Source organism: Carlito syrichta, unplaced genomic scaffold (genome assembly GCF_000164805.1).
Source record: "Carlito syrichta isolate Samal-C Ts95f unplaced genomic scaffold, Tarsius_syrichta-2.0.1 Scaffold91532, whole genome shotgun sequence".
NCBI classification, from domain to species: Eukaryota; Metazoa; Chordata; class Mammalia; order Primates; family Tarsiidae; genus Carlito; species Carlito syrichta.
The window spans coordinates 615,584-643,448 of NW_007035628.1; positions in this window are offsets into that span (position 1 = coordinate 615,584).

A 27,865-nucleotide genomic window follows, 5' to 3' on the forward strand; every position below is an offset into this window, starting at 1 on the left:
GCCTGTAATCCCGCACCTTTGGAAGGCTGAGGTGAGTGGATTGCCTGAGCCCGCGGGTTCGGTACCTCATCTCTACAATAAATCAAAAAATCAGCCAGGCATGGTAGTGCATGCCTGTAATTCCGGCTACTTGGAAGGCTGAGGCGAAAGGATCGCCGGAGCCCGGCAGGTCGAGGCTGCGGTGGCCGGGAGCGGCCACTGCACTCCAGTCTGGGCGACAGAGTGAGACTCCAACTCAAAAAAAAAAAAAAAGAATTAGCCATGACTTCAACGCTGAGTCAAGATGGTCCTTAACTTAGCACTGTACTCATTGCCAAAGTGTTGGAGCTTGAACCTGCAGAAATGATTGTTTTTCTTATGTTATTTCTGTAGGAATGGAAAGACATAAATCAGTTACATATGCAGAAGGAAATTAAGACCCTTTGTGATAAGGGACTTATTTACATTCTCTTCCCTTTTTGGGATTCCCAACTTTTTCCAGTTTTATCAGTAATGCCACATTTCTTTCAGGGGAGACATCATGTGTGAATTGTTCACTTATTCCTCTTTCTGTAGCTGCTCGCCTGCCCTTGCCTAACTTATTTATGCCTTTCTGTTCCTACAGGTGCCATCTTAACTCAGGCCTATATTATCTCATAATTATTTTAATGACCTCTTTAAGGCACTTTCCCTTTCTCTGTTCCAGGGGTCAGTAAATTACGGACTGCAGGCCAACGCCAAGTCATTGCCTGTTGTTACAAATAAATTTTACTGGGACATGACCACACTCATATGTTTTTGTATTGTCTGTGGTTGCCTTCATGTTACAAGGGCAGAATAGAATAGCTGCAACAGAGCCTATGGTGTGCAAAACCTAAAATATTTATAATCTTCCTTTATAGAAAAAGTTAGTCAACCTTTGTGTTGAGTATAAGATACTCAATATTAATTCAAAACTTTATGTGGAACTAGGAGGTAAGGGGAGGAGAAGTGGGGCTGACCTTCATTGAACACTCCATGCAAACTCTGGGCTGGACACTTAGCATAAGTAAAGTCCAGGTCTATCAACTCAGGCGAGTAAGCAATGTAACTTCCCTCATTTGTTTCCTGAAATGGAATGTAATTTCTATTATGAAATCCCATCCTCTTGGATGTCAAAAACTTGCTCTTAGTTAATTCAGCCTTCCCCTCTCTTCCTTCCCTGGGATTTTACTTGTTCTCTGGTTGGGGTGAAGGGCACAGTGCCACGATTTTGAATGGGCAGGTCCCTGTCATCTGCCTCACTCCTGCCAGGTAATTGTCACTTATCCACGAGGATCTTGCTACGTAGTTTCTTATTCCAATTCTGAAGGCCGCTTTAGGTATGCCTCTCTGCATCTTCTTTATCACTCTGGGATTTACAGAAATGTGATGTGTCTCTCACCCGGGAGTGTAGGATTTCTGAGAGGTTTGTGGGGGGCCTCATCTGTTTCCATATCACTCACTGTAGGTTTGTGCACTGTTTCTACTGCTTCTTGGTGATACTGAGCCACAGGGATGCAGTGACACTCTTTAAGGCTTTTTCTGCTTCAGACACATCTCAATCATTTCCTCCCAGGGGCCTTGCTGCCTCCTGAGAAATGAGGCATAGGCTTTCTTTGGTCTCAAATCCCATAAACTTATCTAGCAATTCTCTCCATTCTTCCCGGAGCTCAGCAGGGAGTGGGTCCCCATAGAAAGGTTCTACTTTCTTCCCACTGTAGCATCTAACAGGTTTGTATTTCTCCTCCAATATCCAACCTGGAGATCTTTGACTAATAAAAAGTAGAGTCCTGGGGGGTAGAAAAAAGGAAAGTTCACTCCTATTCATCACACATTCTTTCAAACAGATGGTTGGTACACTTGACTTCTTTCCATTCATTGCTGAAGTTAGGCTCCTGCGACTCCACACCTAAGGAATGGCTCCTGTTTACTCGCCTTCTGCGACCTCATGCCTTCCTTGAGGCCATAGACACCTAGGTGACCAGATCTACAGCAAAATAGAGAAGACACATGGGTTGATCTCATAATAGCATTCTCTCTGTCACCTCCTCCCCACCTTATTTCATTTAATTCTTACAATAGTACTGACAGGTAGAGATTTCTGCTTCCATTATGTAGAAGAAAAAATAGATTCAGATTAATTAAGAGGTAGATTAAGAATATGAATTTAGATATGATGGCCCCCAAATGAGTGTTCTTCCTCTCTTATTGCACCGCAGTGTGGATTTTACACTGAAGTTTGGCTCTCATGTCTTAAGAGGGAAATTTATAATGATAAATGTTTCCTGTCTCTCTTCCATTCGTTCCTGTTTAAAGGGTACTCTGTAGGTGATTCATCTTTCTACTTTCATTGTTTGTAATGATTTTATATCTTATTGGACTCTCTACATATTAAAAGTTAAAAATGCAAACTAAGCTGGGCATGGTGGCTCATGCCTATAATTCCAGCACTTTGGAAGGTCAAGGCAGGATTGCTTGAGCCCAGGAGTTTGGGACCAGCCTAGGCAACACAGTAAGATCTCATTTCTACAAAAAATTTAAAAATTATCTGGTGGCACATGCCTTTAGTCCCAGCTTCTGTGGAGGCTGAGATGAAGGGGTAGCCTGAGCCCGAGCCCAGGTGGTCAAGCTGCAGTGAGCTATGATTACACCACTTCACTGCAACCTGGGTGATAGACCCCTACTCAAACAAACAAACAAACAAAAAAACAAAAACAGCTAACTGAACAAGTGTAAACTTTTATTTGTTCATTTACTCATAGAACAAATCTTCATTGGCCCTTTGAATGCAAAGCAGTATGCTAAGCATTATGACTCTAGGACATGGATGCTAACCATTGAGGGAATATAATATAGAAAGGGAAAAATATATTAAAATAGCCTTCAATTACACAAGATGTAATTGTTAATAAAGTTGAATTGATGCACAATAAATTTGTTGTGTTTCTGAAGAAGACCTTTTTATTTGCCTGGAGGAATCAGAGGAGGCTTCATAGAAGAGGTAACATTTGAGCTTGGACTTAGAGCATGTGCAGAACTTTGAATGGGAGAAGAAGATACTGTGTAAGCAAAAACACTAAGTAGAAGATGAATGCATTCTATTCCTGGATTGGCAAATATATTGGCATATCAAAATTACAGAGTCAGCTGGGCACAGTGGCTCATGCCTAAAATCCCAGTGCTCTGGGAGAAGATGGGAGGATCTCTTGAGTCCAGGAGTTGAGGACCAGCATGAGCAAGATAACAAAACCCCTTTCCTATAAATAAATAAATACATACATAATTAAGTAGCCAGGCCTGATTTCATGGGTCTGTTTTCCCAGCTATTTGGAAGGCTGAGGCAGGAGGGCCACTTGAGCCCAGTAGTTTAAAGCTGCAGTGAACTATGCTCATACCACTGCACTCTAGCCTGGGCAACAGAGTTAAACATTGTCTTAAAAAAAAAAATTATAGGGTGAATGAAGGGATGTAGAAGGATAATAGGGAGTTCCTTTGTTCAATCTAAGATCAACTCATTTGACAATATCAGTTTGTAATTTGTAGGGAGGAAGAGGGAAGTACAAATCTTTGGTAAAAATTCACATTTATAATTATTTGCATATTTAAATACGTTGTCTACATTATCCATATTCTCAAATAATATGGTAAAAGTTAATTTGTTGGTATGAGGCCAACATAGAGTAGAAATTCTGACTTTGGTCTTGTTCAGACATCCCCTGTAGATGCTGTGTACATTAGTCCTGAGGTGTTAGTTCTTCAATTCCTTTTATAAGTGTTTTGTTATGTTGTCATTGGATAATAATGGATGTGTCAAAGTTAATATGTCTCAACTGCCTGAGAAATGCTTACCTGCCATAGATTATGGTGACATAATTTTTGAGATGATGTATACCCTTCTTGTGAAGTCTAAGCTTGTTACCAAGGTTTGGCCTTTGACTACACCCTTTTTTTTTCCAGATAAAGAATGGAACACATCCTGTTAACTTTTGATTTGCTCTTCCTGCCATATTAAGTATTCAGTTCAGGAATGATTGTTTGTGCTGGAGCATAGTTAGCAAATGATCAACTTATTCTCATTGTAAAAGTAATAGAGGAAAAAGGAAAAAAAGATTAAATGCAAGAACGATCCATTTCCACCTTTAACCTTGTCATTAAAAATAGAAAAAAAATGTTTCTTTGTTCATAACTGTGTAAGACATTTGGATTTATTTATTAATTTATTTGATTGATTGATTTTTCAGAAAACATTGACCATATGCCATAGGCTCGGTGTTGAATTGGAAGGTGAGGTGAGAAGGGAGTATAAGGTTCAATCCAAGGGTCACATAATTTTAATTCTAAAATTAAACTTGAACTGTATATTGCAGATATCAGTAGTCAACTTTTTTTTCACATCTAATCTGTATAAGGCTTATACTGGGTACTATGGAGGGCACAAAAATATTGAAACGAGGCATATACAACTGGTTAAAAATGTCTGATAAATGTTGGTGAAACACATAAATAGAAACTAAGGGTACACTTGGTATTGTACCTAAGAGGTCAGAAGAAGGGGAAACTTTCCATGGACTGATTGATCAGCCACATGAAAGAGGTGGTGTGACTTGACTGGTGTGGATATGACAGCTAGTCCTTTGGTTTCCTGACTGATCAGCCATAAACATGCTTTTTAAACTATTATTTGAACAGTGGTCTGAGATGGTTAAAAAGTGAAAAAAACATTTTTAATTTGTATTGAGTTATACTCTGATTAGTTATTAAATGAAGACAATGTCCCATAAGTTTTTTAGAGATGAGAAAATTAGTTATGGGTGAGCATAGTCCATTAATTATTTCATGTACCTGCAGATCTCTAGGGAATGCCATGGCTTCACAACATGGTCCCAGAGTGTTACATTTTGCATTTGATTCTCTGCATTTGCTGAAGATGAGTAAAATTGGATGACTCCCTGTTGACTATGCATCAGAAACAGCTACTGTGTGTTGTTTATTTCCCTAGAGAGTAAGAATTCTATAACATCCTGCTTTTAGTCAAATTATGCCTCTTTCTCCCCAAAGATTTTCACATGCAAGTAGATTAGATAAACTGTAGGAGTTCATAGTGACAGACCCCTAGGAATAGAAAAATGTCTCTATATTGCTTTAAAGATTATTTTTAATTATGAAATATTTTAAACATGCAAATAGCATAGAAAATAATGTAGTAAAGACCATGCACTCTGTACCTGTATTTAACAGATATTAACACTTTGTTATACTAGCTATATATTCTTTTGCTTCACACTTCTTTCTCTCTCTTTGTTTAAAGAAATAGAATAGTTATCCATACACTAATGCACCCCTCTGCATCACTTCCTTCTTCCTGTCTCCAGATGCAGTTGCTATTCTGAAGTTGATCTGCATCATTTCCATAAATGCTTAAATTTTTACATGCTATGTAGATATCAAGAAACAAAACGTATCGTTATTTATGTCTTATGATTTTACATAAATGACATCAGAGCGTATGTATCACTGAACCTTGCATTTTGCAGTCAGCATTATGATTTGAGACTTAACCATAATGATGCTTGCAAATCTAGTATACTCATGTTAACTGTTGTGTAGTGTTTTATGTCTGAGTCAATCATGGCTTACTTAAGCTTTCTATTTGTTTGCTATCTCTCAGGCTTCTTTTTCACATGTGTATGTTTCTTTGGGGGGGGGACACATTTAAAGGTGGAATTGCTGAATCATGATTTAGTGTGAGCTCTGCTGCTGAAAGTCAGCAAACTTGTATGTCACAAAGAAGTTCACTTCTTCCTCACATAACAACCCAAAGCAGGTGTTCAAGTCAGTCAGTAGGTGTGTGGTTAATTGCCTGCGTCAACTTGACTGGATCACATGATTTCAAGATAGTTGACTAATCATTATTTCTGGATGTGTTAGTGTTGGTTTTCCAGAAAAGTTTAGTGTCTGAATTGGTGAACTGAGGAAAACAGATGGTTCTCCCCAGTGTGAGTGAACCTTATCCAATCCATTGAAGACATGAATAGAAGAAACAGTTTTGGAAAAAGGGAGCATTCTCTGACTTTCTGCCTGACTGCTAGAACGGAGACATCAGTCTTTTCCTGACCTCAGTGCTCCTGGCTTTCAGGCCTTCAGACTGGGACTGGAATCTCTACCATCAGCTCTCCAGCTATCAGGCCTTTAATTGACATTACTGTCTCTCCTGGGTCTCCAGCTTGCAGACAGCCCAGTATGAGCCTTCTCAGCCTCCTTCTCATAACCATGTGAATCAATATCCTATAAAATATTATCTATCTATCTATCTATCTATCTATCTATCATCTCCTATATATCTATCTTATTGGTTTTGTTTCTCTCGAGAGTCACGGATAATACAGGGAGATTATCCTCAGTGAAGTGAGGCTCTTCATGGTCTATATGAAGCTGCAGAAGTGGAAGTGAAAAGAAAGCATAGAGGAAACACATTCACCCTTCTAAAAGCTCTAGGTTGAACTTGGCACAAACCACTTTGACACTTCCCAGATATATAACCGATTCACTATTAATACACACTCCAGGCAGGAGTCCTTACTATTGGAGTCATCCATTGTAGAGGTTGTCTTTAGTCGCTTACTTTCAGGTCAGCTTCCACACACTGGCCTGTATTATTATGGATGATAAAAGTGCCCTGTATTTCTGCCTTGTAGTCCAAGGTGGAGTCAATGCAATTGTAAATACATTGTACTGTACCTGGATTAAATGATAACTCAGTCCAAATGAAGAGTCATACCAAAACATAGGAAACAAATTAAACTTGTTTGTTAAGGCAGACCATGATGATTTGTGGAGCTTGTTCAACTGGTTGCATCCTGGGACCAGGAAGTAGAGAGTCATGTCTAAGGTCAATCCTGCAGGTTGGCCTCATCCTACTGCCTAGAATCCTGGTGATAGTAGCCCTAATTAAATGTTGTATGAGGCAAATTTACAGAATTGGTTCCTCGCTCAAATATGACTAATTGGTATAATCACAGAAACATTTACCAGAAGTAAAGACAATGTAGAAAAGAGGGTAGGTATTGCTGGAAGTCAATTCTCTATGAGTCCTTGACATTTCTGCACAGCCAGCAAGCAGAGGCACTGATTACCCTTGTTTTGGACTATTATTATTTTAATTTCCTGATGATCATGACTATCTTTTTGGAACAAAGAGCAGTCATACTTAGTGTTCATTATAAAAGAATTAGAGTCCCTAAGCTCAGAGTTTTTCTCCTATAACTCAAGCGACTGTGTGTGAAGGTGTCATCTTGTCTTCTTCAAACCTCCCTGTGGAAACCAGGGCTTGGGGAACTGGCACAAGAAAATGCTGATTTTCTCACTACTATTATTGCTGTGAGTAATAAAGACCTTTGCCTCTGACCCAGGAGACTTATGTCTTCTGTCAGCATTCATGATAATGTGGCAGGCTAACTTGTTAGCTTTCAAGCAGGGTAAAATGTCAAGTCTTTCAAAGTTCTTGCCAATGAGAAAATAGAACATAACGGGTGATCTGGATAAGGCACCTAGACACTATGAGTCTGTTATTTTATATATTTTATAAGTAAAAGGATTTGAGCTGGATCAAGTTATTGTTAAGGCCTTTAAGAGTCTGAAGAGCTATGGTTCTATGATTCTGTGGGGCAGAGCTTAGGCCTTTGCTCAGCATAACCCCACTGGAATGGTTATTCAAGAGATATTTATGCAGGTCAATACCACAGTACTTCTCCTTAGCTTTACTCTCCGATACCTTGACACATTATGCATTCATTTCCAAGGTGCATGTAAATGCTTAGTGTCCATTATAAAATTGTCCATGTAAATTCTTCAGAGAAAATTTGAGAAATCATCGTTTTCTATTTTTTTTAACATGTATGAGGCCAAATGTTCCTGGCTGCTACAGGCGAGTATAGCAGCCAGTTACAGTAAAGAAACAACTTAATTTTGAGCAGGAAGAACAATAATGCAGTACTCAACAGCTATATTGTAGTCTGAATCCTGCTTTAAAATCATCATTTTCAAAAGAATGGTTCTGGCATGTACTCCATAAAGACATAGAGGGCATTTTAGGTACGGTCTCTAATGTAGCTGATGATTTAAGAAACATTTATGCTTGGTATGGCTTCTATTTCAGCAGACAGCATATCAAGGCAGTTCTGCCCATCTAGGCTTGTCTGAGAAGCCTCAAGGTGGTATGAATCTGCATTTTATTGCAGGTCCAAGAAATAGATCAGAGGCTAGGCAAAGAGCACTGACTCAGGACACAACTGTAGAACCCCTTGTTTGTTTTGAATATCAAATCAGGTGCCCTTTTTTGTTGTGGTGAAGGTTTTACACTCACAAACTTGATTGCTAATGATATTTTTCCACATGGGACTCTGTAAATCGGGACTGGAGGGTAGAGGGCAGTGAGTCCTGAGTAGAAAAATGGTCAGGAGAGATGTGTTTGTTCACAGGATCCTGAGGTATGGCTGTGACTGAGGCTATTTGCTCTTTGCACCTCAAATGATTCTTTAACTCAAATGCTGTTCCTCATATACATGACAGGAGGTGATGGGTCAAATGTTGGGGAGGGCTTGATTGACAGAATAGAGGCCCAAGCCTGGAGGGAAGGCAGAAGGGGAGGAGAAGCATGACAGGCACTGCACAGAGAAACCACTTCCTAGGCGGAGGCGGCCCCAGCACTGAGCAGGAGCTCTTGCTCTTGGCTCACCGCCTTTATCTTTATATAAATTCAAGCCACATACCTCAGGGCCTGGGAATCAACACACTTGCTTATTTACGGCCCCTTTTCTGGAACACTGAGCAGCACTGACTTGGCAGTGTGTACGGATACCTTTCCTATCTGTAAGGCTTGTGGTAGGAGACCATCCCTTCCTTCCTGGTCACGCAAATAGTTTCTCAAGGGCATGCGCTATAATCTTTCAGGCCAAAGCACTGCATGCATGTAACCTCACATTATCAGATGCGACACATTGCTCATCAACTCTGTGTTGCTCTTAAATATTCTCAAAGCGCTGTTGCTACCTTTTTATACAGCATCTTCATCTATGAGGTGCATTTTCCCCTGCATTTTTCAAGCCTGCAATTCTCTAACGTTAAAAAAAAGGTTTAGCTATCAAGGGAACTCGCTTTTTTCTCATTAAGACCCTGAACCACAAGAGTATTTGATTAAATTAACCGCAAGTTCCAGAGCACAAGCAGTGCTCTGTTTAATCTTCAATTTTCTTATTCATACAGGAGTGATAGAAACACTTTTCTCCCTTCCTATTACTTTGGGTTCCCTAGGCACAGGGACACTTCCTTGTTACTGGCTCTGAAAAGACATGTGTCTTATAATCGGTAGTTGGAATAGGTAAGTGTTGTATATCTTTAAGGACATTTGTTACCTATAAAAAAAGATAAGAGAGGGAGGAGGAATATATCCTGCTGGAAGAAAATATTTCACAGTCACATTTCTCAGAAGTACAGTGTATCCAAATATTCAAGGCATGAAAAGGGAGAGTCATAACTGCTTTTTTCTTCCCTCCTCACCTGACTGTTTTCCCTTACCTATTTTATCTTTTCATTTTAGTTCTGCACTTCACCTTGTCCTCCCCTTTTATCCCCTTCTCTCTGAATTTATTAATCAAGTAATCCATCTTTACTGTGTAGGCAGCGCCGTCACCACAAATCCTGCGGCTTCTCAGACTGACTATAAAGTAAACCTCTTTGAGAAGCCTCCGAATGGTGACTGGTTGCAGAAAGTAGATTATGCCTGTCTGGAGTCCCCTGGAAATTGTTGTATTCCACTTATTACCTGTCTTTGAAATGAAAATATCAAGATAGTTTATCTTTGAAATGCTCCTCTACAGACTATGAGGTTGAAAACTTAATAGTATCATGAATTCAGTTTAAAACAACAAGCTATTTGTTCAAGATACTCTCTTCTCAAAACTACACCTCAGAAATGCTCTCAATAAGGCTATATATTTTAGTATTGCTTTTATTACACTAATTTATTGAGGCAAAACATACTTGATGTTGAGAGGGGTAGGGTGGAGCAGAGAGAGAGACACTGAGAGAGAAAGAGAATTACCCTTTCAATGGTGTTATAATCGAAAAGTCTTCCTGAAGATGGAAGCATTTCAGAAATGTGATTTGTTCTTTCGTTTTGTTTCTGTCTTTGTCTTTCAAATACATCCCACCTCAGTGAAGGAGTCATCTATTACTTTGACAATTCCACTTTATACTTTGTAATACTAAGACTAAAAGATAGATTTAAGGCTGATCACTTGTTTCTTCCCTTTCAGATGAGTGGTCAGAATTGCAAGCAAAGGTTGAGTCTATTTCTTATACCTATCCCTATATTTACCCCAGAGATTCTCATCTGGGACCAATTCCTCTCCACTCTCTCCAAGGGACATTTGGCAATGTTTGGAGACATCTTTGGTTGTTATAATTGTGTCTGTGTACAGGGTGTGGTGTTACTGGTATCTCGTGGGCAGAGAATAGAGAAGCTACTTCTAGCCTTCAAAGCCCAGTACAGTTCCAAACGTTAACTTGTCCTAATGTCTATAGTGCCAGGGAGATTGAGAAATTCTGATTTTCTACTAATCAGACTCTGTAGCAAATAGTGAAGACAGGAGAACTAGAAGACAGGCAGGGAGTACAAATAAATTGAGAAATTACTGCAGACCTGATATATACATTCATGTATATCACTTCTTTCATTTAATCCTCATACAACTACTAGTAAATAAGTATAATTGTTTCTGCTTTTATTTTTTTCTTCTGTCAGAGGAGAAATCTGAGACCCAGAGAAGTTGGGTGATATGTTTTAAGTCACATGACTAGGTGAGTATGATTCCAAAGTCCTTATTTTTCCTGTTTTCCCTCACTGGGAGCAGAAAGATGATTATCCATCAAAGTCTCAGAGCAGAGAAAATGAGGTCTAGATTGGTGAGATTTATCAGAAGATTAATATAGATGTTCATATTGATATCAAGTAACAAATGTCCATGCATTTCTGGAATGGTTTTAACTGTAGATACTTGGAAGACTTCTTTCTTCAAAAATCATCCCCTTGGAGTCGTTCATACTCAGTGACTTATCACAGAAACAAAAAAATAGTGCCACATGTTCTCACTCATAAGCGGACCTTGAACAATTATCATAATACTATAAGAAAGGGATTGGCAGTACTGGGAAACTGCTGGGGGGTGGGGTGGTAGGTGGGATTGACAGTAGTGGGAAACTGACAAGGGAGGGGGGCACAACTCATCAACAAGCGTATCTGCATAGTGAACATCTGTATACCTAACCCTGAGTTGTACTCCACATCTTTAAAATAAAAAATTTTAAAAAATAAAATGCTTATTCACATTTGCAAAAAATAAATCATCCTTAAGAAACTTTACCAATCACTTAGATCTTGGGCTGTGGTGTGTGATATACTACACAAAATGTGTAGGCAGAGGACAGTCACATAGACCACAGATGCTCCAGACTGACGACCTTAGTCTGAAAAGAGTAAGTTAGGAACTGAAAATTATTGGATATGGAATGTCTTATCAAAAGACCTGGATCATCTTTTTCTTTGGCTATCATGAAAAACAAAATAGATTTTCATCTGCTGGAACAATCTAGTACTTTTTTCCTTGAAAATTCCTATAATAAACTTGTTTTTCTGTTTATGGTCACAATTCGTGATCAACTAGAAAAGAGTAGGGTAAAAAAATTCCCATCAAAATTCAACCTCTTTGGGCATTCTTAAGAATAAACAGCAAATGATAATGGAAAAGGTCATTCTTTCTCACTGACCTCTGGCCTTCTGGATCAGAATTTTCAGGAGTGGAGCCTAAGGATTCCCCTCAAATTCTTATTTAATAAGAACAGTGCTCTGAATTTAGTAGCTCAATAATAATGACCTGTTGAAGATGGTTCTGCTTGATGGTTGCCCATGTCTCATGTTCTGGGGCCAATCTGGAAACCAACTCAAATCTACATTTATTAGACTTTTAAATGTCCTCCCAAATGTTATAAGCAGATGTTTTAGACATGGTTGCAAATAACTCTTTTTTTTTTTTTTAAGTTGGAGTCTCACTCTGTCGCCGAGACTGGAGTGCAGTGGCCGCTCCCGGCCCCCGCAGCCTTGACCTGCTGAGCTCCGGCGATCCTTCCGCCTCAGCCTTCCAAGTAGCCGGAATTACAGGCATGCGCTACCACACCCAGCTGATTTTTTGATTTATTGTAGAGATGAGGTCTCGCCTGCCCAGGCGTGTCTCGAACCCGCGGGCTCAGGCAATCCACTCATCTCAGCCTCCCAAAGGCGCGGGATTACAGGCTGAGCCACCGAGCCCGGCTTGCAAATAACTCTTAAAAGCATAAAGCTATTGGTGTAGAAAAACAGTATGAGTTTTTTTTTTTATAATAGGGTTTTAAAACTCTGAACATTCATTCTCTCTTGAGTCTCAGTTTCTTAATCTGGAAAATAGAAATGATAGTAAAATCCTAAGTGTTTTATGAGTTTAAAGGTAGAATGAGGTAATAGATATAAGTACTTAGTAAATTTCAAAACAATGTCAGATCTTGTTACATTTGCTACTATTTGACACCTTGTTATATTTATTATTTTTTGGCAAATGAGTCTTCAAACTCAATCTTTGGCCTTAGAGGTCACTAAATCTATTTGTTTTTAAGATAAAACTCTCTACCTGAGGCTTAACCAGACTTATGGATGTACATTGTTTAGCTCTTGGAGTATTTAAACACTTTATTTTAAATAAGTTGCGAATAATTAAAAAATCAAGCAATTTCACATAAACATTTGATATTCTGACTTAAGCTGAGAAACCAGAACACTCAGTCTGTGTACCCTCAGAACAGCTATCAGTTTCACCTTAGGAACCTTGAGATCCTGCAGGCACGCAAATTTGTCACATACTCAAAAGCCCAAGTTCCCGAAGTGTGGCCCAAGACCAAAAGAGTTAGCCATCACCTGGGAATTTATTGAAAATGTGAATTCTAGAGCTTCTACTCAGGTTTACTAAATCAGAAACTCTGGAGATGTGGCTTAGCAAACTGTTTTGTGATGTTTTGCAGGTGGTTTGGAGACATGCTGGAGGAGAGCCACTGCTCGACCACATCTCAGTTCAAAGGTCTGAGGGCTCCTTCCACCCCTTGTCTAGTGTTGGAAATTCAATCTTACTTCTAATTGTTATGAAATTCTTCCTTGTATGGATTCATGGGTTTATTTTCCTGCTTCTTTCAAAATCGCTGTGATTTTTTGTTTTTTCTCTTTTTGGATTTGAGAAAACTAAGAAAAACAACATCCTTGTGCTCCTTAGCATTTTCAACCAACAGCAGCAATTTGTGAAGATGAGCCCTTCTGACCCCAAACTGATCGACTGACCTTTTGCTATTCTTTGAGGCCATCCTTACTCCTGTCTGTTCAGTACATCTGTTAAAAAACCTCAATTTCTCCTTTTTTAAAACTAAGCAATTGTAAGCGGCCCTGGAAGGAATGCAAATCCTTGCTTTTATTTTGACATTTCTTTCCAACATTGATTAGATAATTTCTGATCTGTTTATTGTTTTGTATTACAATGTGGAAATTTCTAGAGATTACTCTCCATTGGCGCTCCCCCCTTGAGGGAAAATGCATAGTATAGGAACTGTTATAATATAAAACCAATATTCTTGTGAGATTTGTAAATTAAATTTTCTTTCCATCTTTTGTTTAATATATTCAGTGTCACCTTGTAAGGCAACTGAGATAATTTTGTGTACCCTATCAATTTGTTTCTTGTTTGACATCTGTGTTTGTTTATATAGCTTTCAGAAGTGGAGAATTCTGTCACCAATTAATGTTGATGGTTTTGAGTTAGAGAGAAGAGAGTTTGCTTATAAATGAAAGTTTTTGTTTTTAAGTTGTGTTTTATTGTAGCTGAGTGTTTTCCAAATAAATATTCACTGACTTTATTGAATACTTCAATTGGGTAATGGAATCACAGACTCTCAGGGAAGCAGGGCTAGGATATAATTTTTATTTATAAGACATCCTTCTGCTTTTGTGCAGTGGGGCAACTGAAAATACATTCAGAGAATAACTTGAAGTAATTGACCAAGTACATGTTTCTTTGTGAAGGTGAAATCTTGGGCTAACATATCTGCTCAACTTTAACATGGACATTTTTTAAGGATATTGTCTATCAAAATAGGAATTCCTGGCTTCTGATCTGGAAGAAGAATCACCTAGGGACCATATTAAAAATATTGCTTCAGCAACTTTGTGGTTGGGACTGGGAAGATATATATTACACTCCTCCCCAGGTAATTTGTGATATGTAGTTGGGTTTGGGAATCATTATGTTAAATCACACACATTGTCTTGTCTAACAAGAGCCAGAAAATTTTTCAGCCCATAGGACTGGGAAATTTTATTTCTCCAAAGCATCTGCTACATTTTTATCTTGTGGACATTGTAAGTCTTTTTTTTTTTTTTAAGGTGGAAAGGTGAGAAATAGTTTAATGATATTTTCAGATAATCGTGGACATTTTTAGATGCTATACCGGGACTTGAAAAACAGTAGTGTCTTTAAGAATTATTAATCTTATCTAATAGTTTTTTCCTTTTTGATTTGACTGTGAGTAAGCTCAGAGGCAATTTTGACCCCCATTAACTTTTGTGTAGGACTGGATTTTCCAGATTACATTAGATATATTTTTATATCCTTTTTTTAAACACTAGCTTTATTTCAGCATTCTTTTCATATTTTTTACTTTGATGCCTATTTTTATTTTAGGTTATTTTGAATAATTTTTGAAATCATAATAAATCTCTTTTGGTATAAGGAAAATTATTCATTTATATATGTATAAATAAATATAATAATTGTAGGAAAAAGACTGCCGTTGAGGTCGTTAATGGAACTATTTTAGGGAATTTTACTTAGTAGTCCTGAATTAATTGCTGCTGAATTAGCATTCTGTTTTCCTTATACAATGACTCTATGACAGATAACTAAGTTAGGAAAGAGAACCATGAACAGAGTATATGGGATTATATATTCTATATCCTCCTTTATGGTTTTTACAATGTATATAGCAGTTTAAAGACTCTGAAAAGATCTGCAATAAAGACAATTAAGAAATCTCTAACCCAACATTTCCAAAACTTCTTAAAAACCAAATTCTCCTTCCTTCCTCCCAGAACACATGTTAACATTTTCAGAGCAATATTTTATTTTTGGGAGTGTCGTATTATGGCTGTGTTTGCAAGTGTTGAATGGCAATGGATAAAATGAGGAAAGCTGTCGTGTTGGACAAGCAGAGATTATCAAGCACTGTTGACAGAAATAAACTAAGTAGACATTAGGGAAATTGACCCAGTCTATTGGAACTTGTGAAGATGCATATACAATAAGGAGATAAAAATGACTCTAGGACATTTTTATTCTTGCAGTTGCAAAAGGAGAGACAGCAAGACCACACATTTAAAGTACAACCAAGTATAGCTGAGATCTTCACTAATCTCTGCTATGGATCGCATCATCTTAAGATGTCATGTAAATGAAATAAACAGTTAACTTCCTCTATCCTCAATGGTAGGAGAAGTCTGGTGGAAGGTCTGGGAGAAATATGGGTGGGTTTATGTGTCAGACAGGTTAAATCATGGAGGGAAGAATTTGTGTATGTGTGAAAGAGTTAAACTCTCCCTGAGGGCACGAGATCTCCCTAGGTGTTGCAGACATCTTATACCTCTTAGTGACTTTGGCTAGAAAGTGAATAAGTTATTATTATTTTTATGTATTTACTTAATTTTAAAGATGTGCGGTACAATTCAGGAATAGATATACAAGTGGTCATCATACAGGTAAAGTTTGGGCCTCCCTTTGGTCCCCACTTTACTTAGTTTGAGATCAGGTACCCTTTCAGATGTTATGTGCCCTCCCCCCTCCCTGGCAGTTTCCAGCTACTGTCAATCCCTCAGAAAGTGAACAGATTAAATGTTTAATGTGTCCAAATGATTCTCTTTTCCTCTCTGTGTCTCCAGAAGGAACAGGAAGAAATAGTTTTATTTTAGGAAAATTTTGCTCTATTAAATAAAATGTTTCACGTGACATCCTATTAACTGGTCACTTAGTCACTTAGTCTTTCCAACTCACAGTCCATTTTAAATATTATTAAACATTACTCTTACCTTTGAATGAACAAAAATTTAACAGGGTTGGGGAGAAACTGGTCTAATACAATTTAGTTTGAGAACATCTACTATGTGAAGGTATAACATAAATTATCCATGAAAATAAACATTGAATCCAGTAGTTAAATCATTCAGGGTGGGTGTCACAAGAGACAGGCATGAAATTAGAACACCAAATACAATCTTTACATAGGAAACCCAATAGTTAATGTAAAACATTGTCATATTCCTATTGCATGAAAGTGCTATAATTTGTTGATTGTTGATATAAAGGTGTCATATAATAAGAGTAAAATCATTCAGCCCAAAAGAGTGAGTTGACTGAAACAGTTTTGGTAATTACTTTCAAGTCAATTAAAACTCTTAACAGTTCAAGAGGTCAAATCCATGATTTCTGTTTCATCATTACATTGATCACTCGAATTCATTCTCCTTTCCTGGATGGCAACATTTATTAACTGTTTTTCAGTCCAGAAAAACATCACCTTTGATATCCCTTTATCAGCTTATCTCTGCTTAAAGAAAATAAAATAAGGTAAAAATCCTGCTCAAATTGTATTCTTCTATATAAAAATAATTAGTCAATGGAAAAAGGTTTTCTAAGGAAATCTTGATTACCCTCTTAGCCTACCTCAAGTCATTAGTAATCACATTTACTACTTGCTGATCTAAATAATTTTATATGCAACTGAGATTGGATATGGGCGAAACGTTTACAAAAGAAAACGGAATTTATTTATTAAAAATTGTATATTCTTATATGTTTAAACTTCTTACCTTTAATGTACTTTCCATTTGATGTAATACACTTTATCAAGACATTTTTCCGCTGCTCAAAACAGTTTTTTAACTGGCCAATTTTTTTTTTCTTTTTAAAAATTAAATTAAATTTTATTGAAAACATGTGGAGTACAATTCAGGATTAGATATGCAAGTGGAGATTGTACAGGCAAAATTTGGGCCTCCCTTTGGTCCCCAATTCACCTGGTTTGAGATCAGGTACACTTATTGATGAAGTGTGCCCCCCACCCTCCCCTGGCAGTTTTCCACTACTGTCAATCCCTTTCTTATAGCATTATGATAATTGTTCAGGGTCTGCTTATGAGTGAGAACATGTGAGACTCAGTTCTTTGTTTCTGTGATAGATCACTGAGTATGATAGACTCTAAATCCATTCAAGCTGCAGCAAAATACACGATTTTGTCCATCTTTATGGCTGCATAATATTCCATTGTGTATATGTACCACATTTTCTGTATCCAGTCCTCTTTTGCTTTACAGCACAGTTGGTTCCATGTTTTTGCTACTGTGAATAATGCTGCAATAAACCAATTCCTGATCAAAGTAGGTCAATTCTGATGCCTTTTACTGCTTCTGTCATTTTTGTTTCACTTTTTCCACATCAGTAAAAAGTTTCCCTTTGAGGACTTTTTTCATCTGGGGAATAAAAAAAAGTCACTCAGGGCAAGATCAGGTGATTAAGGAAGGTGGGACACGGGGGTCATGCTGTTTGTGGTCAAAAACTGCTGAACACTCAGCATAGTGTAGGCAGGTGGGCTTGTAAATCACCCATCATGAAATTGGCAAACACATTGAATGAATCTCAAAAAAAAAAAAAAAATTACTGAATCCAAACGCAGGCTCCCACAACAACACTAGCTGGTACTGAAGCTGATGGGCTCCTAGAACACTTACCTAGTGGGTGAAGCCTGACTGCAAGGGGCCTGCCCTCCAAAAAATAATTCCTTTTTTTGGGGGGGGGAGGGGATACCCCCTTGTACAGATCCAACTCTAAAATGTAAATAGCTGAGGAAAAAGGAAAATTGAAAAGCTAAGTCTACTGATTAATGAAAAATTAGTCCAGGGTAGGAGGGGTGGCAGTGGTGTCAGGTAACAGTCTTAGTTGTACGATACTATTTCTTTCCTGTCTGTTATGCATTCAGAAAAGAAACAGGAGCTGTAAGATAGGGGGTGTGAGATAAGGTGATGTCATGGAGACAGCAGTAGCTTGGGAGTCTGAAGATCCAGTTTCTAATGGTAACAGGAAGAAACAGCAGTTGAGTACCTGGAAAGCTTCAGGGTACTGTGGCAAGCTTGCTATATTTTCGCTTATTTAATCCTTCAAAGCACTAATGATTTTATTATCTACAGGAAACCGAGGCCCGGAGAGGTTAAGTAACTTTCTTTTTTTTCTTTTTTTTTTTTTTTGAGTTGGAGTCTCACTCTGTCGCCCAGACTGGAGTGCAGTAGCCACTCCCGGTCACCGCAGCCTCGACCCGCTGGGCTGCGGCCATCCTTCCGCCTCTGCCTTCCAAGTAGCCGGAACTACAGGCATGCGCTACCAGGCCCGGCCGACTTTTTTGATTTATTGTAGAGATGAGGTCTCGCTGCCCAGGCGGGTCTCGAACCCACGGGCTCAGGCAATCCACTCACCTCAGCCTCCCAAAGGCGCCGGATTACAGGCTGAGCCACCGAGCCCGGTAAGTAACCTTCTTAAGGCCACACCATAAGTGACAGAACTACAACGTAGATGCAGAATACCGTATTGACTCAAACTGTCTTACTGCTCTTACTTCCTTTCTTTGCAGATGCCAGATAAGAAATGGAAGAAAATAGCTACGTGACTGCATGGCAATTGCAGTTATGCATCACTTAAGGACAGAGATATGTCCTGAGAAATGCATCATTGGGTGATTTCATCAGTTTTTGAACATCATAGAGTGAACGCATATAAACCTTGGTGGGGTAGCCCAGGCTGTATAGTCTAGCCTATTGCTCCGAGGCTACAAACCTGTACGATATGTGACAGTACTGAATATTGTAGGCAATTGTTAGGAATTTGTGTATCTAAACATATCTAAATATGGAAAAGGTACAGTAAAATATGACATATAAGTTAAAAATTGGCATACCTATTTTGGTCATTTACCATGAATGGAGTTTTCAGGACTGGAAGTTGCTCTGGGTGAGTCAGTGAGTGAGTGGTGAATGAATGTGAAGGCCGCGGCCCTTACTAGACACTACCATAGACTTTATAAACAGTGTACCCTTAGGCTATACTTAATTTATTTTCTAAAAATTTTAAATAATAAATTAGCCTTAGCTTACTGTAACTTTTTTACTGTATAAACTTAAATTTTTTAAAAACTTGACTCTCGTAATAATACTTAGTATGAAACACAAACACATTGCACAGCTATACAAAAATGTGTTCTTTATATTCTTGTTCTAAAAAAAACACAAGTTTTTTTCCTATTTTTAATTTTTTTTTTTTTACCCTTTAAACTTCTTTGTTAAAAACGAAGACACCAACGCACGTGTCAGCCTAGGCCTTCACAGGGTCAGGATCATCAATATCACCATCTTCTACCTCCACATCCTGTCCACCCCTTGTTCTTTTAAGGTCTTCAGAGGCAATAATATGCATGGAGCTGTCATGTCCTATGACAACAATGCCTTCTTCTGGAATACCACCTGAAGAACTTACTGGAGGCTGTTTTACAGTTAACTATTTTTTATTTGAATAAGTAGGAGTACATTTTAAATAACAATAAAGCATACAGTGTCATGAATACTGAAACCACGTTTCACGGTCAAGTGTATGTACTGTACATAATTATATGTGCTGCACATAACTGGCAGTGCAGTAGGTTTATTTACATCAGCATTACCACAAATGCATGGGTAATGTACTGTGCTAAGATGCTGTGATAGCTATAGTGTCACTAGGTGATAGGAATTTTTTAGCTCATTTTATTCTTATGGGACACTGTCGTATATGTGATCTGTCATTGATCAAAATGCCATTATGCAGTACATGACTATATCGATCAGGGTAAGCTAAGTTGTAATGAAATTGACAAGCATTTCTCCAAATATCAATATTTAAAATGACAAAGTTATTTCTTTTATTCGGCATATTTAACGTAGGTGAGCTAAGACCTTCACTCCAGATTTTCATAGTCCTTCTCAGGAACTCAGATTGAGGGGCTACATGTCACTTTCAATTCAGTGAGACCTCAATAGAAAGAACAAATATTGTGATCCATAGTGTTCAGTCATTGGTCCAGGATGGACTACATATCACTTCTATTCCCAGCTCAATGGGGGAAAACGGTCACATGGCTTCATCCAACCATTGAGAAAGCAAGAAACACAATCCTACCAAGAACCTGAAAACAGAGGAGAAACTTATGAGGTTGAGCAGTTGAATGAAAACCACAGTAGTGCTGGGTTGGTTTCTTTTACTCAGTATGATAACACTTTCCCCTTTACTGTTTTCAGTTTCTCCTCCCATCAGCTATTTAGTACTTTTAGTTTGAGCTGTATGTAACTTTGTTTCCCAAAATGAATCATCTTATTTTCTGCTCTGACTTCAGCTAGCCAATGTTGATAGACAAATTCCCTGACCTCCATAGGCCTAATTTTATCAACAATAAAATAAATAGTTGGATTAGGAGAACTTTAAGAGACCTGCCAAATGAAAATTTTATGACTTCATGAAAAGGCAAAATAAATCCTTCTCCTTTGATTATCTCACACTGACCAGGCAGGTAACATAGGCTATATATGGCTGGAAAGACATAATCCAGCAACAGAGAGATAAGCAACTGAGGGGCACTGGTGCTGAGCCAGGATAGATATTAAGGATAAACTACTGAGGTGGACCTTAGGCTCCAATACAAGAACTCAAAGGCTGGTAAGAAATAGTCAGAAATCATCAAATCTAGGATCTTCTGTCTTTATTTTTTTAATTTGTGATTTAATAATTACTTAAGGTAAGCATGTATGTATTTTCCAACCCAAGAGAAGACATTTAATGGCTAACTTCAAAGTTCAAGCAGTTTCTTTTTAAGATGTCAATGAACTGCATCTAGGGTTTATTTCTTATGATTTGCACAGTGTGATTATGATCCTTATAAATGTCTTTCACCTGGTGGCAGATAACCAAACTACAGCAAGAAATGTTTTAAAGTTGAATAGTTTCCCATCCGTTGAATAAGAAAAACTACAGAATTAAGTGACAGCAATTGTCTTGGTAAAGCATGTTGCCAAGAATCCAAGCCATCTCCTTGTTCTAAGTTGCATTTTTAAACTATGAATATCCTTTCAAATTATGATTTCCTAAAATAAGCACATTGGTTCATGCACTTGAGTATATGGATTTAGTGCAGTGAGAAAAAACGTAAATGCCTGGGCCTGCTGTGCCACAGTCAGAACAGAGCTCTTTACACAAGCACTGATTATTGGTGACAGAGGCAGAGTATAAAACAGCCTCTAGGCCCTGAAAAGTGGCTACAGACACAAGCAAAGGAAAGGCTCCACTTACCCATGTCTTCTGCTTAGATGTCTGCTCTGATCTCCCTCCTCTATTTTCTTCCATAGTAATTTCACTAATCACTTACCATGTACAGAGAAACTGTCTGCAAAAATAAAGCTCACATAAAAAATATGATAGCTTGAGAACCTACGTCTAGATCTGTTCCAAGGCCTGAAGCTGTTTTGTACTTATGGAGTTTTTGAGTACATGAGCCAATAATTTTGCTTTTATGTGTATGGTATTTGTAGCCGAGTTTCTCCCACTTGTGTTGAAATAAAAAAAAATGACTGACTTGTGTATGGGATATTGATTACTAGGCTAAGTTTGGCTAGTCATTCTGGTAGGAAACAACTTAAACAAAGGCATCTAAGAAGAAAATCTTAGAATTTATTCAAACTAGAGTGTGCATTAAATAGAAAACTGAGAGGTAGGTCTAGATAAGGTGTGCTTTGAATTCCTTGATAAGAAATATAACATTTATTCTATAAAACAGAGGAACTGTGGAAAGTTTTTGAGTAGGGCAGTAAAATGTATGTACTATACTTTATTTCTGGTACAGAAAATAGGAATATTTAAGAGGGGAGATATAGGAGTTGATTATAAAAGAGAAAAACATGATACCAAATAATTAATCACTTTGGCACTGAACAGAAGTCTTACAACACACGGTATAGGGTAGACAGGAGGGGAAAGTCAAGACTGATTCTAAGATTTTAAGTTTGTTCACTGTCTAATGAAACAGTAGGCATTTAGTAAATGGTTTTGAAAAGCTGGTTAGCTAGATAAATGGAGGAATTCTACAGGCAGATTATTGAATATAGAGGAAGGGAATGTGTTTTGCTGACAGACCCAGGATATGCGAAATCACTTAATTTTGAAACTGTAGAAGAGAGCATATTCCCAATCAATTCCTAAGATTCAAAACTCAAAAGACATTTATCTGTGTACTAAAACCTAATTGGCGATCATGGATGATTAGTCTCTTTCTTATTAAGCTGGTAAATTTATTTTAAAAGAAACTCTTTTTTCCTGTGAACGTAGGCAATGTTGTCAGTAGCCCAGGAAAGACATTGACAACCCACAGTGGACAGGTTCAAGGTGGGAGGAAATGGTTCTTAGGCCTGGGTGGTTATTATTCTAACCATCAAACAAAATTCCAGTAGGCTGATTGTCTTCCTTTTCCCTACTCCAGTTTCCATCTTCTCACATGATATCTTCTCCATATTGTTAGTACATGCATATTTCCTTCCTGATTACTCAAGTCATCCAGCGTACAACTATGTCCCTCATGCAGCCAAACCCTCAGTCCCACGTCTCACTGTATCATTATGAATAAATGTTCCTTCCTCAAGATCTACTCATTTTTCAAAATTGCTTATCTTTCTACTTATCTTTGGTCCGTTTGCTTCCTTACTTACAAGCACAAACTTTTTTTGTTTGTTTTAAAAGGACTGATCTCCTTGGTGTCAGGAGGGAAACACTCATAAGTTAACTCAGGTAGGCTACAGTACCTAATGATTTACCCAGACTCTAATCTAGGTGTTACTGTGAATGTAATCAGTTGACTTCAGGTAGAGGAGATTATAGTAGAAAATGAAAGCAGCCTCAACCAATCAGTTGACAGTCCATAAGAACAAAATCTGAGGTTTCAGCAAGAGGAGGAAATTCTGCCTCTGGATTGCAACAACTCCTGCTATGAAATTTCCAGCATCTGGTCTGCTTAACAGACTTTGGGCTTGCCATCCCCTACAATCACATTTAACAATTTCTTTCTTTCTATCTATCTATCTATCTATCTATCTATCTATCTATCTATCTATCTATCTATCTATCTACCTATCGCCCTATGATTGGTTCTGTGTTTCTGAGGAACCCTCACTGATACAAATTATTTCAAGTTATTTGCATGATGATGTAAATTACTAACAGTTAAGCTTAAATGGGAGTGTTAGCAGCATTTGTGAAATAGTACCAACTATTGTGAAGAAAACCCTAAATTTGTCTTCATGATATAGCTCAAAGGGTATTACTGCCTATTCCTGTCTGTTCAAACTGATCTCACCTGGTATGGAATTTGTGCAATTAGAATTCCCGGCATCTGTTGATGGAGTAATCATAGGTCTGATCTAGAGCTGAATGTGCCAGAAATTACTGGCTATCTTAAATGTAGAGGAAATGTTTCTAGATCAAAAACCAAGTCATTTCCAAACTTAGAACTGAGGATCTGAAAGAGAGCTCAGCCATCATTCAGATCAATCTTCCCATTTCAAAGATAGTGAAGTGGAGGCTCAGTGAAAATCAAGTGTGCGGTGCAAAGTCACATTCACTGGAATTATAACATATCTTTATATATACATATTTTTTCCTTTGGAAATATTTTAAGATTTTTCTTTATTGCTAAATATCGTTCTAAAGCATTGCTCAAAGCATTTATTGTTTTAGCTTGCACAATATTCCATCATTTGGATGCATGATAATAATTTCATTAAATATCTGTTTAGTGCATTTCAGTTACATTCCTATGTTCACTTTTGTAAATACTATGATAAATAGCCTTATATTTAAGTCCTTGTACACATGTTTATCATTCCTGAGGATCAGTTAAAATAAAAGAGATTTCTGGATCAAAGGGTATGTGTATTACAAAGGCTGTTGTCAAATTGTCCTCCAGAGGGGTCTTAGTAGTTTCTAATACTTTGTGATGGATGGAAGCACTTATTTCTTTCCCCTCTCACCTACAATGGATATTTTCATTAACAAACAAACATGATGAGCCAGGCTCGGTGGCCCAGCCTGTAATCCCGCGCCTTTGGGAGGCTGAGGTGAGTGGATTGCCTGAGCCCGCGGGTTCGAGACCCGCCTGGGCAGCGAGACCTCATCTCTACAATAAATAAAAAAATCAGCTGGGCGTGGTAGCGCATGCCTGTAATTCCGGCTACTTGGAAGGCTGAGGCAGAAGGATCGTTGGAGCCCAGCAGGTCAAGGCTGCGGTGGCCGGGAGTGGCCACTGCACTGTAGTCTGGGCGACAGAGTGAGACTCCAACTCATAAACAAAAACAAAAACAAACCATGATGGAAATGAAATCTTGTTGTAATTCACATTAGCTGTTAACAAGGTTGGACATAATTTTTCTAGTTTTATTGTAAATTATATTTTTATGCAGTTTTAAGTGATCTTTTCTTTCGATTTAATTGGAACTGATATTTTATTGATTTGTAGAATTTTTAAAAAATATAAAATAGAACCTAAAAAAAATTCTCCAATAAATGGTGGGCATTACTATTATTTTTTGATTGGGGGTCTCACTCTGTCATCCAGGCTGAAGTGCAGTGGCATGATCACCATGATCATGGCTCACAGCAGCCTTGAGATTCTGGGCTCAGGCAATCCTTCCATCTCAGCATCTGAGTAGCTGGGAGTACAGACACATGCCACCATGCCTGCCTAATTTTTTGTAGAGACAAGGCTTTCAATGTTGCCTAGGCTGGTCTTGAACTCCTGGGCTCAAACAATCCGTGTACTTCAGGCTTCCAAAGTGTGGAGATTAAGGGCATGAGACATAGTACCCTGCTGTTTTTATTGTTATTGATATTGTCATTATTTGTTTTGTTGTGACTATTTATATTATTGTGTCTACTGCTAGGTGATATCTCTTATTTAGAGAGAAACTACAAAGAGGTCACTGCCTGGAGTCCAATAGCCTATGCTAGGCCAATCAGAAGGTAAAATATCTATATTTCTTTGGGAAAAATATACCAAAGCATATCCCAATTTTGTTGTTGATTTTTACATCTTTCCTCTGCATCTTTCAGCCAGGTTCTATTCTCCCTGGAATAAAGTAAAATGTGGTTTATGCTTCAGGCAAATGTATAATGGCATACAAACTACTCCACCTCTTTAGTTTCCTCTCTAACTAGGCACTGAGATGCTTTCTTTTTTTGGAAATTATGAGGATTGACCTCAGAGAATACATAAATTGCAAAGTGCCTCCTTTTTTATATAGCATTTTACATTATTCCTATATTTCTCCTCTAGAAAGTGTGAAATTACATATCTTAAAATGGAATCTGTGTAGCAGTTTTTTATCTTTTTAAATATTTAGTAGTACTCAGTGTTTACTTTCTATGTTTCATTCTTGAATATTGTGTTTTATAGAAGGCTATCAAGGAGTTTTCTTTTTCATTTTTATGGTAGGCCTCCAACTCTTGTGGGCCTGTGTTCATTCATTTGCCTACTGCTGTGTTTGAACTCCTTCCCTAGGGCAGAAGTAGTATTTATGGTTGGTTACCACATTATGCAGCCTTTTGTGAGGAAGGACGGGAGATGACTCAGGGATATTTGGAAGAGTTCTTTGTGAGTGATAATTGAAAAGTATATATTAGACACTTTTGCATGGTTGGTTATGAAAAGATTTTCCTTTACAAATGAGTTAATATATGCAACTTGCTTAGCACAGTTCCTGACACATAGTAGATGTGCATCAAAGAAGTTAGTTGCTTTCTGTATCAATTAAGACTCTCTAGAGAAATAGGACCAATAGGATTTTGAAAATGCAAATGCACACACAGAAAATTTATTTTAAGGAATGAAAATTGGCTCAAGTGACTGTGGGAGGCCAGATGATCCACGACGCCCCCTTCCCCATGCCCATGCCCCCTTCTCTCCTAGAAATGTATATATAAACAAAAAGGCAGGACTATTTGTCCAAGTAATGCCATCTCAGAGACCCCACCATTTTGCTAGCTGCCCTGGGATGGAAAATTACCAATGAGGCCAAAGCTACAAAACATTCTGCCATATGTAACACCTGGCATAACTACAAGGCCTAGCCACAGGCTCTTTCCTTAGTTACACTCTAGTAACATTTTCCCACAAAATTTTCCCCTCAAACCCTGTAACTGTCCTAACCTGTAAATGGCAATGGGCTTCAGTTTCCTCTGGAGTCCCCGCCCCCCACAGGTCTCTTCCTCAGAATAAACCTGTGCTGCTGTTGAGCTGCCTGTCTCTTGTCTCTTTTCTGTTTGTTTCTTGACCTAACAGGAGGGTGTTTTTGAAATTCGTAGGGTAGACCAGCAGGCTAGAAACTTTGATAATAGTTGATGTTGCAGTTTTGAGCCTGAAATCTCTAGGGCAGGCCTTGGACCAGAAAGTCAAATAGGAATTTTAAGTTTTAGTCTTAAGACAGAATTCCTTTAACTCTAGGAAACTTCAGTTTTTGCCCTCAAGCAACCTCCACCTATAAAGGACAATCTCCTTTACCTAAAGTCAATTACCTGTAGATGTTAATACCATCTAGAAAATACCTTCACAGCAACATCTAGGCGATTGTAGGACCAAACAGCTGAGCACCAAAGCTCAGTCATGTTGACACATAAAATGAACATCATATCTTCCCTTTACACTTCTCCTTTCCCACATGTAAAAGGGAGTAGGGCTCTCTCAGGAAACCAGATCTCTCTCTTTCTCTCTCTTTTCACTTTATTTCATTATAGAGATGTGGGGTACAAATCAGGATTAAGTAGTATATGTGCAGGTGAAGTTTGGACTTCCAACTTGTCCTCTCTTCCCCTGGTTGAGGCCAAGGTACATTTTGTGATGCAACATCCCCCTTCCCTCCCCTGGCAGTGTACCGTGATTGCCAATTCCTCCCTTGTGCTATTGTGATTGATTATTTAGGTCCCACTTATGAGTGAGAACATGCAGTATTCAGTCTTTGTTTCTGTGATAGATCACTAAGTATAATGGTCTCTAATTCCATCCAATTTGCTGCAGAGTCCATGACTTTGCCCTTCTTTATGGCTGTATACTACTCCATTGTGTATATGTACCACATTTTCCTTATCCAGTCCACTTTCTATGGGCAGCAAGGTGGGTTCCATGCTATGGTGAATGGTGTGGCAATAAATGTGTGTGCAGGTGTCTTTTTTGTAGAATGACTTATGTTCCTCCAGACATATTCCCAGAAGGGAGACTGCAGGAAATCAGGGATCTATTATTACCTCAATGTCATGATCTCAGCTTCATGAAGTCACTGAATTCATTTAATAAACACAGACAGTAAGAAGTTTTGGGAACATAATACAGTATCATTCTGAGTTAAGAGAAAAAAAAAGAGGCTTTGTGCAGCAGAAGGAAAGGCGAGAATACTCCAGTGGTGCTGGGCTAATTGGCTAGCCATATTCAGAAGAGTGAAATTGGATCAATATTTCTTACCATATACAAAAGTTTATTCAGAATGGGTCAAATACTTAAATGTAAGAACTGAAACTCTAAAAATTCTCGAAGAAAACCTAGGAAACACTCTTCTTGACATTGGCCTAAGCAAAGAATTTAAGAC